This window comes from Dendrobates tinctorius, unplaced genomic scaffold (genome assembly GCF_039654945.1).
Source record: "Dendrobates tinctorius isolate UK_male_01 unplaced genomic scaffold, ASM3965494v1 ptg000199l, whole genome shotgun sequence".
NCBI lineage: Eukaryota > Metazoa > Chordata > Amphibia > Anura > Dendrobatidae > Dendrobates > Dendrobates tinctorius.
In genome coordinates, this window is record NW_027361866.1 from 1745196 (window position 1) to 1757835 (window position 12640).

At 41.0% G+C, this 12640-nt stretch overlaps 1 long non-coding RNA gene across 1 annotated transcript in view; it reads left to right on the forward strand.

Annotated features, from left to right (window-relative positions):
- The window catches only part of LOC141056756 (uncharacterized), a 31891-nt gene extending 19573 nt beyond the window's left edge, over nucleotides 1-12318 (forward strand). Inside the window, exon 2 of the long non-coding RNA XR_012221927.1 lies at nucleotides 11707-12318. This is a non-coding gene — a long non-coding RNA (uncharacterized lncRNA). The remainder of the gene's footprint in view (nucleotides 1-11706) is intronic.
- The last annotated feature ends 322 nt before the right edge of the window (nucleotides 12319-12640 follow it).

Consider the following 12640-nt stretch of genomic DNA (forward strand, 5'->3'; position numbering starts at 1 on the left):
GTGTCCGGGCATTATAAACTTCTGTGAAGCCCTTGGGGGTTCAAAGTGCTCACCACACATCTAGATAAGTTCCTTGGGGGGGTCTTGTTTCCAAAATGGGGTCATTTGTGGGGGTTTCCACTGTTTAGGTACATTAGGGGCTCTCCAAAGGCAACATGACACCCGCAGACCATTCCATCAAAGTCTACATTCCAAAATGTCACTACTTCCCTTCCGAGCCCCGACGTGTGTCCATACAGTAGTTTTCTCCCACATATGGGGTGTCAGCGTACTCAGGACAAATTGGATAACAACTTTTGGGGTTCAATTTCTCCTGTTACCCTTGGGAAAATAAAAAAATTGCCGACTAATTGATCATGTTTGTGGAAAAAATATGATTTTTTTATTTTCATGCCCTGGCATTATAAACTTCTGTGAAGCCTTTGGGGGTTCAAAGTGCTCACCTCACATCTAGATAAGTTCCTTAGGGGGTCTAGTTTTCAAAATGGGGTCATTTGTGGGGGGTTTCCACTGTTTTGGTACATCAGGGGTTTTCCAATCGCGACATGATGTCCGATCTCAATTCCAGCCAAAAACGTCAAATGGCGCTGCTTCCCTTCCGAGCTCTGCCATGCGCCCAAATAGTGGTTTACCCCCACATGTGGGATATCAGCGTACTCAGGACAAATTGCACAATAACTTTTAGGGTACTGTTACCCTTGGGAAAATAAAAATTGGGGTGAAAAGATCATTTTTGTGGAAAAAATATGATTTTTTAATTGTACCGCTGTACGTTATAAACTTCTGTAAAGCCCTTGTGGGTTCAAAGTTCTCACCACATATCTAGATAAGTTCCTTGTGTGGTCTAGTCTCCAAAATGTGGTCACTTGTAGGGGGTTTCCACTGTTTAGGTACATCAGGGACTCTCCAAACGTGACATGGTGTCCGATCTGAATTCCAGCCAATTTTGCATTGAAAAAGTCAAACGGCGCTCCTTCCATTCTGAGCTCTGCCATGCGCTGAAACAGTCATTCCCCCCACATATCAGGTATCAGCGTACTCAGGACAAATTGCACAATAACTTTTGCAGTCCAATTTCTCCTGTTACCCTTGGTAAAATAAAAAAAATTGAACCTGAATTATTTTTTTTGTGAAAAAAAGTTAGATGTTCATTTTTTTTTAAATATTCAAAAAAATTCCTGTGACGCACCTAAAGGGTTAATAAACTTCTTGAATGTGGTTTTGAGCACATTAAGGGGTGCAGTTTTTAGAATGGTGTCACTTTTGGGTATTTTCTATCATATAGACCCCTCAAAGTGACCTCAAATGTGATGTGGGCCTAAAAATAAAATGGTGTTGTAAAAATGAGAAATCGCTGGTCAACTTTTTAACCCTTATAACTTCCTAACAAAAAAAAATTTTGGTTCCAAAATTGTGCTGATGTAAAGTAAACATGTGGGAAATGTTAGTTATCAAGTTTTTTGTGTGCTGTATCTCTGTGATTTAAGGGCATAAAAATTCAAAGTTGGAAAATTGCGAAATTTTCGCCAAATTTCCATTTTTCTCACAAATAAATGCAAGCTATTTGAATGAAATTTTACCACTAACATGAAGTACAATATGTCACGAGAAAACAATGTCAGAATCACCGGGATCCACGGAAGCGTTCCAGAGTTATGACCTCATAAATGTACAGTGGTCAGAATTGTAAAAATTGGCCCGGTCATGAACGTGCAAACCACCTTTGGGGGTGAAGGGGTTAAACCGATTAGGAAATTACAGTCAAAAACAACGCACATAATTACAAGACTTACAAAAATGACTGCAATAGTGTTTAAAATTATTACTTTATTGATTTAAATTAAATAGTAAAGATAGATAAAAATTGAGTTGTGAATGAGTGGTATCACTATGGAAATATATGCACCAAAGAAGACATGAGATGTAACAACTAGTAAATAGGTAAAATACAAATATGAATCAGACAGCAATAAACAAAAACAAATAAATCAGGCATGGAACGAGAGTCATATGTAGTGTAACTGGAACAAATAAAATGCATATGGAGACAATAAGAAGTACATACAGCAATGAGAATAACAAAAGTGATAAGATAGTTATAATTTATATATGTAGTAAAAATGTAACAATACTATGGGGTTGTCACGAATTCAGAAAAAGTGCATAATGCATGAAAAACATTAATTAATAAAATTAAGGCTGTGTGCCCACGTAAGCATTTTTTAAGTGTTTTTGAAGCGTTTGTCCCTGTCAAAACCCTTCAAAAACACATAAAAGAAGCACTTAGAAGTGCTAGTAAGCATGAAATGACCTTCATCAGACATTGCTCACTCCTCCCTCCAGCCTCCCGGCCATGAAGTTTTAATGTGGATTGCTAAATAAAGCGGACTTTTTCACCTGGATCGGTGAGTGCTATGCTATTCTTTCCTTTTATTGGATCCATACATTGTGTTTTCTGCACTAGCACCTGAGATCTCGGGGTTCAGCCTCCACGAGCAGTATGGACATGACAGTCTCACATCGGCAGTAGCATTGGCAGTGCCGACTTGCTTTTTCTTTACACGTTTATTGGAAATAATTATTTGATCCCTTGCTGATTTTGTTAGTTTGCCCACTGAAAAAGACATGAACAGTCTATTATTTTAATGGTAGCTTAATTTTAACATTGAGAGAAAAATATCAAAAATAAAATCCAGAAAAAGACTTAATATTTGGTGGCAAAACCCTTGTTGGCAAGCACAGTGTCATGACTCTGGACAGGATGGTTCCGCCTCCATCCTGGTCAGGTCAGGGTTAGTTTTAGTCCGTCTCTTTGGTTCTGGGGCCGCTATTTAATTTTGGCTGTTCCTAGATTTGGTGTCGGTGATACTTCCGTATACTCGGTTTGTGGTTGCTGACTCAGGTTACTCGTCCATAAACGTTGTGCCTCTGTGCTTTGCTGTGTATGACTCGGTTTGTCCCTTGACTTTTGCCTCTGCCTCTGCATCCTGTTTTGTACTGACCTGTCCCTTCTGGTTATCTGACCCCTTGGCTTGTCTCTTTTTAACTTGCTTGTCTCCGTTTACTCTTTGTCTTATCCCTAGGTACTATGTTCTCGTCTGGCATTTGTCCCTTGGCTCTCCTTGACCATGTTTACTGTCTGTGCCCTGCACTCTGCTTGCTCAGTTTCCTTCCCTATACTCATGTGCATAACTCCGCCCCCTGTTCACATGACTGCTTAGTGCCAGGTCCTGTGCTCACTGCATTAGTCTCAGGTCCTTGCGTGCTGCGTGCCTTGTTCCTGCACTCCCTGCTCTCGTTCAAGTGCCCCCTGATAGCGCCCCCTAGGCAGCACCAATGACACCTTTGGTGTCATCACATTATCACCGACCCATACAATTTTTCAGGTTTTTTTTTTGTGTGTGTGTTTGTTATGGACCCACTGCGTGCTCTGTCAGATCAGGTATCTAACCTTACCAAGATGATGCAGAACCTATCTGTTGGGTTAAGAGCGTTGGTTGCTTCGCACCAACAGGTACAGAGGGAGTTGGCAGATACAGTTAATGCTGTTCGGGGTGCCTCTTCCTCATCTGGCCATGGGGAGGGTACTGTGTCTGATGTTTCCTTATCCTCTCCTGAACCCTTTGTCAAACTTCTGGATACCTTTTCTGGGGATAAGAAATAATTCAGGGTATTTAAAGAGAGTTGTAAATTACTTTTTTACAGAAATAACAATCAAACAGTATTAATAAGACTGGCGGGGTGCCAATATATTACTGATAAGGTAAGAATCAATAAAGAGATCCTTGATCATTGATCTTTATAGATTACAGAAAAAGCGCTGTAACAGAATCGGCATTTGTGCAATCAGATCACTTACAAAGCATAATCAACACCCGCGCCATATAGCCTCCCATCGTCACATAGGTAATACGTCACAGATCAAAGGTTATATATTAAGTAATGTGACTAGAACAATAAAGACTGAAAAAGTACCAGTATAATGATAATCAAATGAGAGGCACTGCAAAAATTCATAGTCACTAATTTCCATATTAGGCATGTTAAATAGGCGCACACCCATAACCGGTTTAACCCCTTCGCACCTGAGCCTGTTTTTGCCTTCGTGACCGGGCCAATTTTTTCAATTCTGACCAGTGTCACTTTATGAGGTCATAACTCTAGAACGCTTCAACGGATCCTGCTGATTCTGACATTGTTTTCTCATGCCATATTGTACTTCATGATGGTGGTAAAATTTCTTAGATATGAACTGCGCTTATTTGTTAAAAAAATCGAAATTTGGCGAAAATTTAGAAAATTTTGCAATTTTCAAACTTTTAATTTTTATGCCCTTAAATCAGAGAGTGATATCGCACAAAATAGTTAATAAATAACATTTCCCACATGTCTAGTTTACATCTGCACAATTTTGGAAGCATAATTTTTTTTTTTTAGGAATTTACACCATTTTTTTTGGGGACCACCTCACATTTGAAGTGAGTTTGGGGGGTCAATATGACAGAAAATACCCAAAAGTGACACCATTCTAAAAACTTCACCTCTCAATGTACTCAAAACCACATTCAAGAAGTTTATTAACCCTTCAGGTGCTTCACATGAATGAATGGAATGTGGAAGGAAAAAATATACATTTAACTTTTTTTCACAAACATTTTATTTCAGAACCATTTTTTTTATTTTCACAAGTGTAAAAAGAGAAAATGAACCACAAAATTTTTTGTGCAATTTCTCCCGAATACGCCGATACCCCGTATGTGGGGCTAAACCACTGTTTGAGCACACGGCAGAGCTCAGAACGGAAGTAGCGCCATTTGACTTTTTCAATGCAGAATTGGCAGAATTGAGATCGGATGCCATGTCGCATTTGGAGAGCCCCTGATGTACCTAAACAGTGAAAACCCCCCAAGTGACCCCATTTTGGAAACTAGACCCCTTAAAGAACTTATCTAGATGTGTTGTGAACACTTTGAACCCCCAAGTGCTTCACAGAAGTTTATAACGTAGAGCCATGAAAATAAAAAATCATTTTTTTTCCACAAAATGACCTTTTAGCCCCCAATTTTTATTTTCACAAGGGTAACAGGAGAAATTGGACCCCAAAAGCTGTTGTCCAATTTGTCCTGAGTACGCTGATACCCCTTATGTGGAAGAAAACTACTGTTTGGGCACACGGTGGGGCTCGGAAGGGAAGTAGTGACGTTCTGAAATGCAGACTTTGATGGAATGGTCTGCGGGCGTCATGTTGCCTTTACAGAGCCCCTGATGTACCTAAACAGTGGAAACCCCCAATTCTAATTCCAACCCTAACCCCAACACACCCCTAACCCTAATCCCAACCCTAACCATAACCCTAACCACAAACCTAACACCAACACACCCATAACCCTAATCCCAGCCCTAACCCTAACCCTAGCCCTAACCCTAGCCCTAACCTGCGTGCCTGCTTTTTTTTTTCTTTACTTTTTTTTTCTTTTTGTGACAAGATTGCTGCCCTGCGATCTGACTCATAGTAACGCCACTTCTCCTCTGATCTCACACTGACAGATGATCAGAGGAGAAGCAGCGTTACTATGTGACAAGATCACTGCCTGGCACATAGTAACGCGACTTCTCCTCTGATCTCACACTGACAAATGATCAGAGGAGAAGCAGCGTTACTGTGTGACAAGATCGCTGCCTGGCACAGCTGTGCCAGGCAGCGATCAGCTGTGCCAGGCAGCGATCTAGTCACACAGTAACGCTGCTTCTCCTCTTATCATCTGTCAGTGCGAGATCAGAGGAGAAGTCGCATTACAATGAGTGAGATCTCTGGGAAACAAGCAGCTTTCCCAGCGAGCGCTCTCATTGGCTGCTGTGACTCTGACGTCATCAGGACCTGAACCAATCAGGTCTCGATGACGTCGGGGGTCCCAGCATGCATTGTGCACCGGGATCCCCGCCTTATAAGGTATGTTAGGGTCCCGGGGGCACATAACCGCCGACAGTAGATAAACGTCGGCGCTGCACAAAGCCCAGCAAGCGCCAACGTTTATCTACTGTGGGCGGTCGGGAAGCGGTTAATCCACTCAATGCATATAGGCGCCCACATTCTTGAAGGCACACAAATATGTGATAAATAAACCATTTAACGCGCAGAGAATGACACCATCAGCACATACATATATTCTAGTCCAGCACTCAGCAGAATATCCGGTACTCAAATCCTTGCCCACCCAACGCATGCGCAGTTATACACTTGCTCCTTACCACATATATATCAGGCCAAAATTACGATGCTTTTTAGCAGAGAAACCTAAAAACAGGGTAATACAGAATAGATGGCCCTGCTAGACTGATAACACCACATTTATCAAAAAATAAACAGATCAATGTGTCGATAATACTATAGAAGTAGTTTTAAGGTTCCTAATCATTACTGTATAAATAAGGCCAGTCAAATCCATGATAACCAGAAGAGAAAAGTGACTGCGCATGCCGGAATAGAAGAGACACCTACAGTATGATATAAAAGCGCACATATGGCATTAGATGAATTTTCTATACGCAAACATATATCACAGGCTGCAATGTCATAATCCAGTTATTAAGGGTGTGTGCACACGCTGCGGAATCCGCTGCGGATTAATCCGCACGGATTTTGCAAAAACCGCAGATAATCCGCAGGTCAAAAGACCTGCGGATTATCTGCGGTTTTGCCTGCGGTTTGGTCCTGCGGATTCACTATCTCCACAATGGTGGAGATAGGAACCCGCAGCGGTTTCCGCAGAAAGAATTGACATGCAATTCTTTCTGCGGATTCAAAACCGCAGCAAATCCGCGCGGTTTTTTCCGCAGCGTCAGCACAGCGTTTTTTTAGTACCATTCATTTGAATGGTACTGTACACCGCAGCTAAAACTGCTGCGGGTCCGCAGCGGCCAAAACCGCTGCGGAAACGCAGCGGATTCCGCAGCGTGTGCACAGACCCTAAGATAAAGAACTCTGGTATTCAAAATATGTATTTTTAAAGTTTATTTTCCTTTTGGCAGAATGGACTCAGAAAATGTATACACAATTTCTCAAAATGCCGACACTAATTCTCAACGTTTCGGCTGGCAAGCCTTTTTCAAGAGGTGTCTGTCTTTTACTAATATGGAGAGTCCTCTTAGGAATTAGTGGTATGAGTCCCACTGTATGAAGAAATTTGGGTATGTGACGCCGGGTGTGTGTCCCCTGGGCGGGAAAGCCCACCAAACAAGCTTATATGTCCAACAATATACCTTCCAAAAACCCACTGCCTTTCACTCCCATTCCAGGATCCCCCAAAATGTCCCTGATATAAAAATTTTTGGGGCCTTACCCTGAATATGAGATTGTTAAAAAAAAAAAACCCACACTCCGCTCCTACTGGGCAACAAAAGCTGTCCACAGCACCCCTGTATTTGCAGCCGTCATGTCCTGAGTCTGTTATGAAACCCTAATGAGATTCTTCCACTTCAGTGATAATTCCCAAGACCCCCCCAAGAACTGACCACAACTATGATCGGCTAAACAAATTAAGACCCTTAATTTCCCTCCTACAACATTCATTTCCAAATTCCTATACCCCAGAGCAAAATGTGGCAGTTGACGAGTCCTTGATAAGTTACAAGGGCCGTCTGTCATTCAACCAATTTATCCCCTCTAAGCAAACGAAATACGGCGTCAAACTGTTTAAAAAATGTGAGAGCACATCAGGGTACACGTCCACCTTCCTAATCTATGAAGGTAGGGACCACCCAAATCAACCCCCAAAGCTGCCCCGAGACAATTTGGCATCCCAGACAAAATTGTCTGGGAGCTAATGACATCCTTTCTACATCAAGGGTACCACGTGTATATGGACAACTATTACATGAGCGTCCCCTTATACAAATCCCTCCATGCTGCAAATACAGGGGCTTGTGGGACAGTCAGGAAAAACTGAGTGGGGTTTCTGTCACAGTTGGTGTCCAGACGTTTGGAGAAGAGGGCGTCATTCTCACTCGCAAGCGACCAACCTCTTGCAGTGAAGTGAATTAACAGGAAGGAAGTCTACATGCTGACCACACTGCATGCGGACACTACTGACGGTCAAAGACTGGGCGCCACCATGGACAAGCAGAAACCAATCTGTGTCACAGATTACAACAAATTTATGGGTGGCGTTAACCTGTCAGACCAGGTTCTGCAACCATACCTGGTGAAGCGGAAGACCAGGGCCTGGTACAAAAAGGTAGCAATCTATCTCATCCAGATTTCTACCTATAATAGTTTTGTACTATACAAAAAATCCCAAGGACCGCCAACTTACCTCCAGTTCCAGCAAAAATTGTTGAGGATCTCATATTTGAGTCGATGGCACAGAGGGAAGCCTTCGAGTCTGAGGATGGCCGGAAACTTGCAGAGTGCCATTTTCCTTGCCCTGTCCCTGTCACTCCCGCCCAAAAGTATCCCCAAAAAAGATGCCAGGTTTGTAGGAAGCATGGTAGACGGAGTGATTCTTGGTACTATTGCCCCATGTGCCCATCCCAGCCAGGCCTTTGTATCTCCCCCTGTTTTGAGAAATACCACACATCTTTCAATTATTAGGTTTTTTTTAAATAATTTATATTTTCTGCTTGTGGGCCCCAGTAGAGTAATTTTTATGGAACAAGTAATGAAGAGAAGATTCCCATCAGTATATTTCATTCTCCTTCAATGGAAGTCTTCAAACAGAGGCTGGACAGACATCTGACTGGGATGATTTAGCGAATCCTGCTTTGAGCAGGGGGTTGGACCAGATGGCCCAGGAGGTCCTTTCCAACTCTACGATTCTATGATTCTATGATTCTACTCGATTTCACAGTTAATTCCAGGACTTGATTAATCACATACCAAACTACTATTCCAACCAATTATCATCCACGTACCAAAGTCTTTAAACTCCACAGTGTACACCCCACAAATGTTCTTGAAAAGTCAGGTCATCTGAAAATTAATTCTAGGACTTGATTACTCACAAACATTTTTGACCATTTATCTCACTGTTTTTACGACTATGTCTTGTTAATAAAACTTTTGTTTCCATTTATATTACTTATATTTATGTTGGTGATACAGGTATGATCATTTTATTGGAAGATCTCTAATAATGAGGAAGTTCCGTACTTAAACACTATGGGCTTTACCTTATGGTTCTTGCCGAACCTCTGCTACCAGACAATACTTTACGGTTTCTGTAGAGAATTGGGTGTTTTGTGCATATAGCAGTCCTACTTTGGCAAATCGTGGCTTGCTATGGTGTGCCACATCTATTGACACATTCGTCTCTCATATATGGACTGATGATGCTAAACGTTCTACAACCAGTCTCTGAAAGTGTCTGCCATTCAAGCCCTGCTGGTGTTCTTTCATCTTTGGAACAAACTCAGGTTTGCCGCATACTTGGCTGCATTTTCCTCCACATTTTGCCCTTCATTACAGTACAGTTTATTCTTCCTGCTGCAATACACGCAAATGCGGGGCAACTTGTTAGCAAGACCAAGTTTTATAATCAACCAATGTGTTTTTAGGAGCATGCCTCCCTCTGTGAGTAATAATTCCTAGAAGGATTTTCTTGTTTGCTCAATTTAAGCTTTGAATGAGTCCTGGAACTTGTTCATTTTCACCCTAAAGACCAAATGGTGTGCCACTTATTATAGGCACAGATTTGTGTCCAGTAGTCACATTGGTGCCAAATTGGATATATTTCTGAACACATAAAAACTACTGCAATAAAATTTGAGGTGTGTTCCTCAGAACGTACAAAAAATAATCATAAAAGAGACAGTGAAAAAAATGTAAATTTTCAAACTTGTATTGCATCAACTGCATAAAAAATGGGGGTATCAAACTACTCACTACCTCCCTAGTTAAATAGATTAGAGGTTACAAAAAAGACATTTATGGGGGATTTCTGTTGCTCTTGAACCACACTGGCTCTAGAAATATGACAAAGTGGGTAACAAATTGTGGGGTCAACTTTTTGGTGTAATCTCTGACAAAAGTGAAAAATTCAGGTCTAAAACAAGATTTTTGTGAAAAAAAAATGAACTTTTTCAATATGACGACCTAATGTTATCAAATTCTGTGTCGTACCTTTGGGTTCAAATTGCTCAATATACCCCTTGCTAAAATCATTGAGGTGTGCAGCTTCCAAAATGGGGTCACTTATGGGGGGTTTCTGCTGTTTTGGCAGAATATATATATACTACTTACTGTAAGTAAAGGGAGGTCAAACAATCCGAGGTCAAGTCCAGGAAATGGCGCAGTATGACATAGGGAAGTCAGAGACGAAGTCCAATACACGAGCAGAGGTCAGGAAAGCCAGAGAGACAAAACAGCTACAGGGAGCAGGCACAAGCAAAGTCAGGTCAAAAGCAAAGGATCAGAGTCTGGGAAGAGAATCAAGTCAAGCAGGTTCAGGCACAGAGCTCAGAGGGATCAATGTTCCACAGGTAACATCAAGTGTACAATTGACACTGGGGGGAGGTACTAGCATGCTTAAGTAGAATCCTGATTAAGGAAAAATGAACACAGGTGATTACAGCACAGACCCAGTACAGACTGACAGCCCTGACACAAAGAAACAAAAAGACAGAAATAGAGTGGAAATCATGACAGCCAATTTTGAGATTAAAAAGTCAAACGGTGCTCCTTTCCTTCCGAGCTGTGCCGTGTGCTCAAACAGTTTTTTACCCCCACATATGTGGTATCAGTGTACTCAGGACAAATTGCACAACAAATTTTGGGGTTTAGTTTCTTCTGTTACCCTTGGGAAAATAAAAATTTTGGGGAGAAATGTCATTTTTGTGGAAAAAATATGATTTTTTATTTTTACAGCTCTACATTATAAACTTCTGTGAAGCACTTGGGGTTTCAAAGTGCTCACCGCACATCTAGATAAGTTTCTTGGGTATCTAGTGTCCAAAGTGGGGTCACTTGTGGGTGGTTTCCACTGTTTAGGCACATCAGGGGGTCTCCAAACATGACATGGCGTTCGATTTCAATTCCAGTCAATTTTGCGTTGAAAAAGTCAAACGACGCTCCTTCCCTTCTGAGCTCTGCCATGCGCCCAAACAGTGTTTTTTTCTCCACATATGGGGTATCGACGTATTCAGGAGAAATTTCACCAAAAATTTTGTGGTTCATTTTCTCTTTGCATGTGTGAAAATAAAAAAAATTGGTTCTGATGTAAAATGTTTGTGAAAAAAAGTTAAATGTTCATCTTTTCCTTCCACATTACTTTAGTTCTCGCGAAGCACCTGAAGGGTTAATAAACTTCTTGAATGTGGTTTTGAGCACCTTTAGGGGTGAAGTTCTTAGAATGGTATCACTTTTGGGTATTTTCTGTAATGTAGACCCCTCAAAGTGACTTCAAATGTGAGGTGGTCCCTAAAAAATGGTTTTGTAAATTCTGTTGTAAAAATGAGAAATCGCTGGTCAAATTTTAACCCTTAGAACGTCTTAGCAAAAAAAAATTGTTTAAAAAATTGTGCTGACGTAAAGTAGACATGTGGAAAATGTTATTTATTAAGTATTTTCTGTGTCATATCTCTCTGATTTAAGGGCATAAAAATTAAAAGTTTGAAAATTGCATAATTTTCAAAATTTTTGCCAAATTTCCATTTTTGTAATTATCTAAACCGATTTAGCATTTTAATTTTGTACGTCTTAAAATATTCTAGAGAGAAGAAGATGGATTTCACACTGACGACATCATTTGATGAGGCGTGTTGGCCGCTGATGTTGATATGGGAGAGGATTAACCATGGATATACATCGGATTCTCCCCCGAAGTCATTGGGGTTCCAAAAAGGAGTCTATGGATACCAAACATGGGCTTTTAGCTCGAACAATGAAAGATATTCTGTTTTCTGGGACACTTTTCGGTCATACTGGAAAGTGAACTCTCCATTTGGCCCTGTTTTGTATTTCATTGGACCTCTGTTTATTGACAAAACAAGCAAAGGACTACATGTACCGCCATCACTTACTGTCATTATGTCAGATACAGATGTTTTAATGCCTGCTCGAGCTTCATTGGTGGCTAAGCAAATAATAAAAGTTGCCAACTTTTTTTTATACTCTAATATGGATGATAAACACATTTGATGTATAAAAAATGTATGATTTTATATTTTTTTATTGCAAATGTATGTTTTTCACTGAATGTCAAAGTGTCACTATCTCTTACTTTGGTATTTCATCTTTTCAACAAATAGTTAATAGCATTTATATGCTGTTAAAAATATATGTAAAGCGTAATTTACAACATTTAAATACATAATATGGCGCCATTTTATGTCCAGATTGTTTATCAATGTGCAGGTCCACCTAATGTGCTAAGTGCTGCTGGGCATGCATGCTCAGTCTCTCTCCTCCAGTACCATTATAGTATACCTGAGAAAAGTAATTGCAAGGGAAGTAAAAGGGACCTGTCTGCTGCCAGGAAGTGAAGGACACCGATTCTGTGCAGAGTTGGCACCCAGCAGCACAGAATAGTAACAGCTAAGGCTGGTTTACACTAGCGTAGGACAGAGCTGCAGAGGGCTGCGTAGTTACTCTGTTAAGCCCCGCCAACTGCCGCACCTCTTTGATTCAGCTTCACCTACGTTGGCA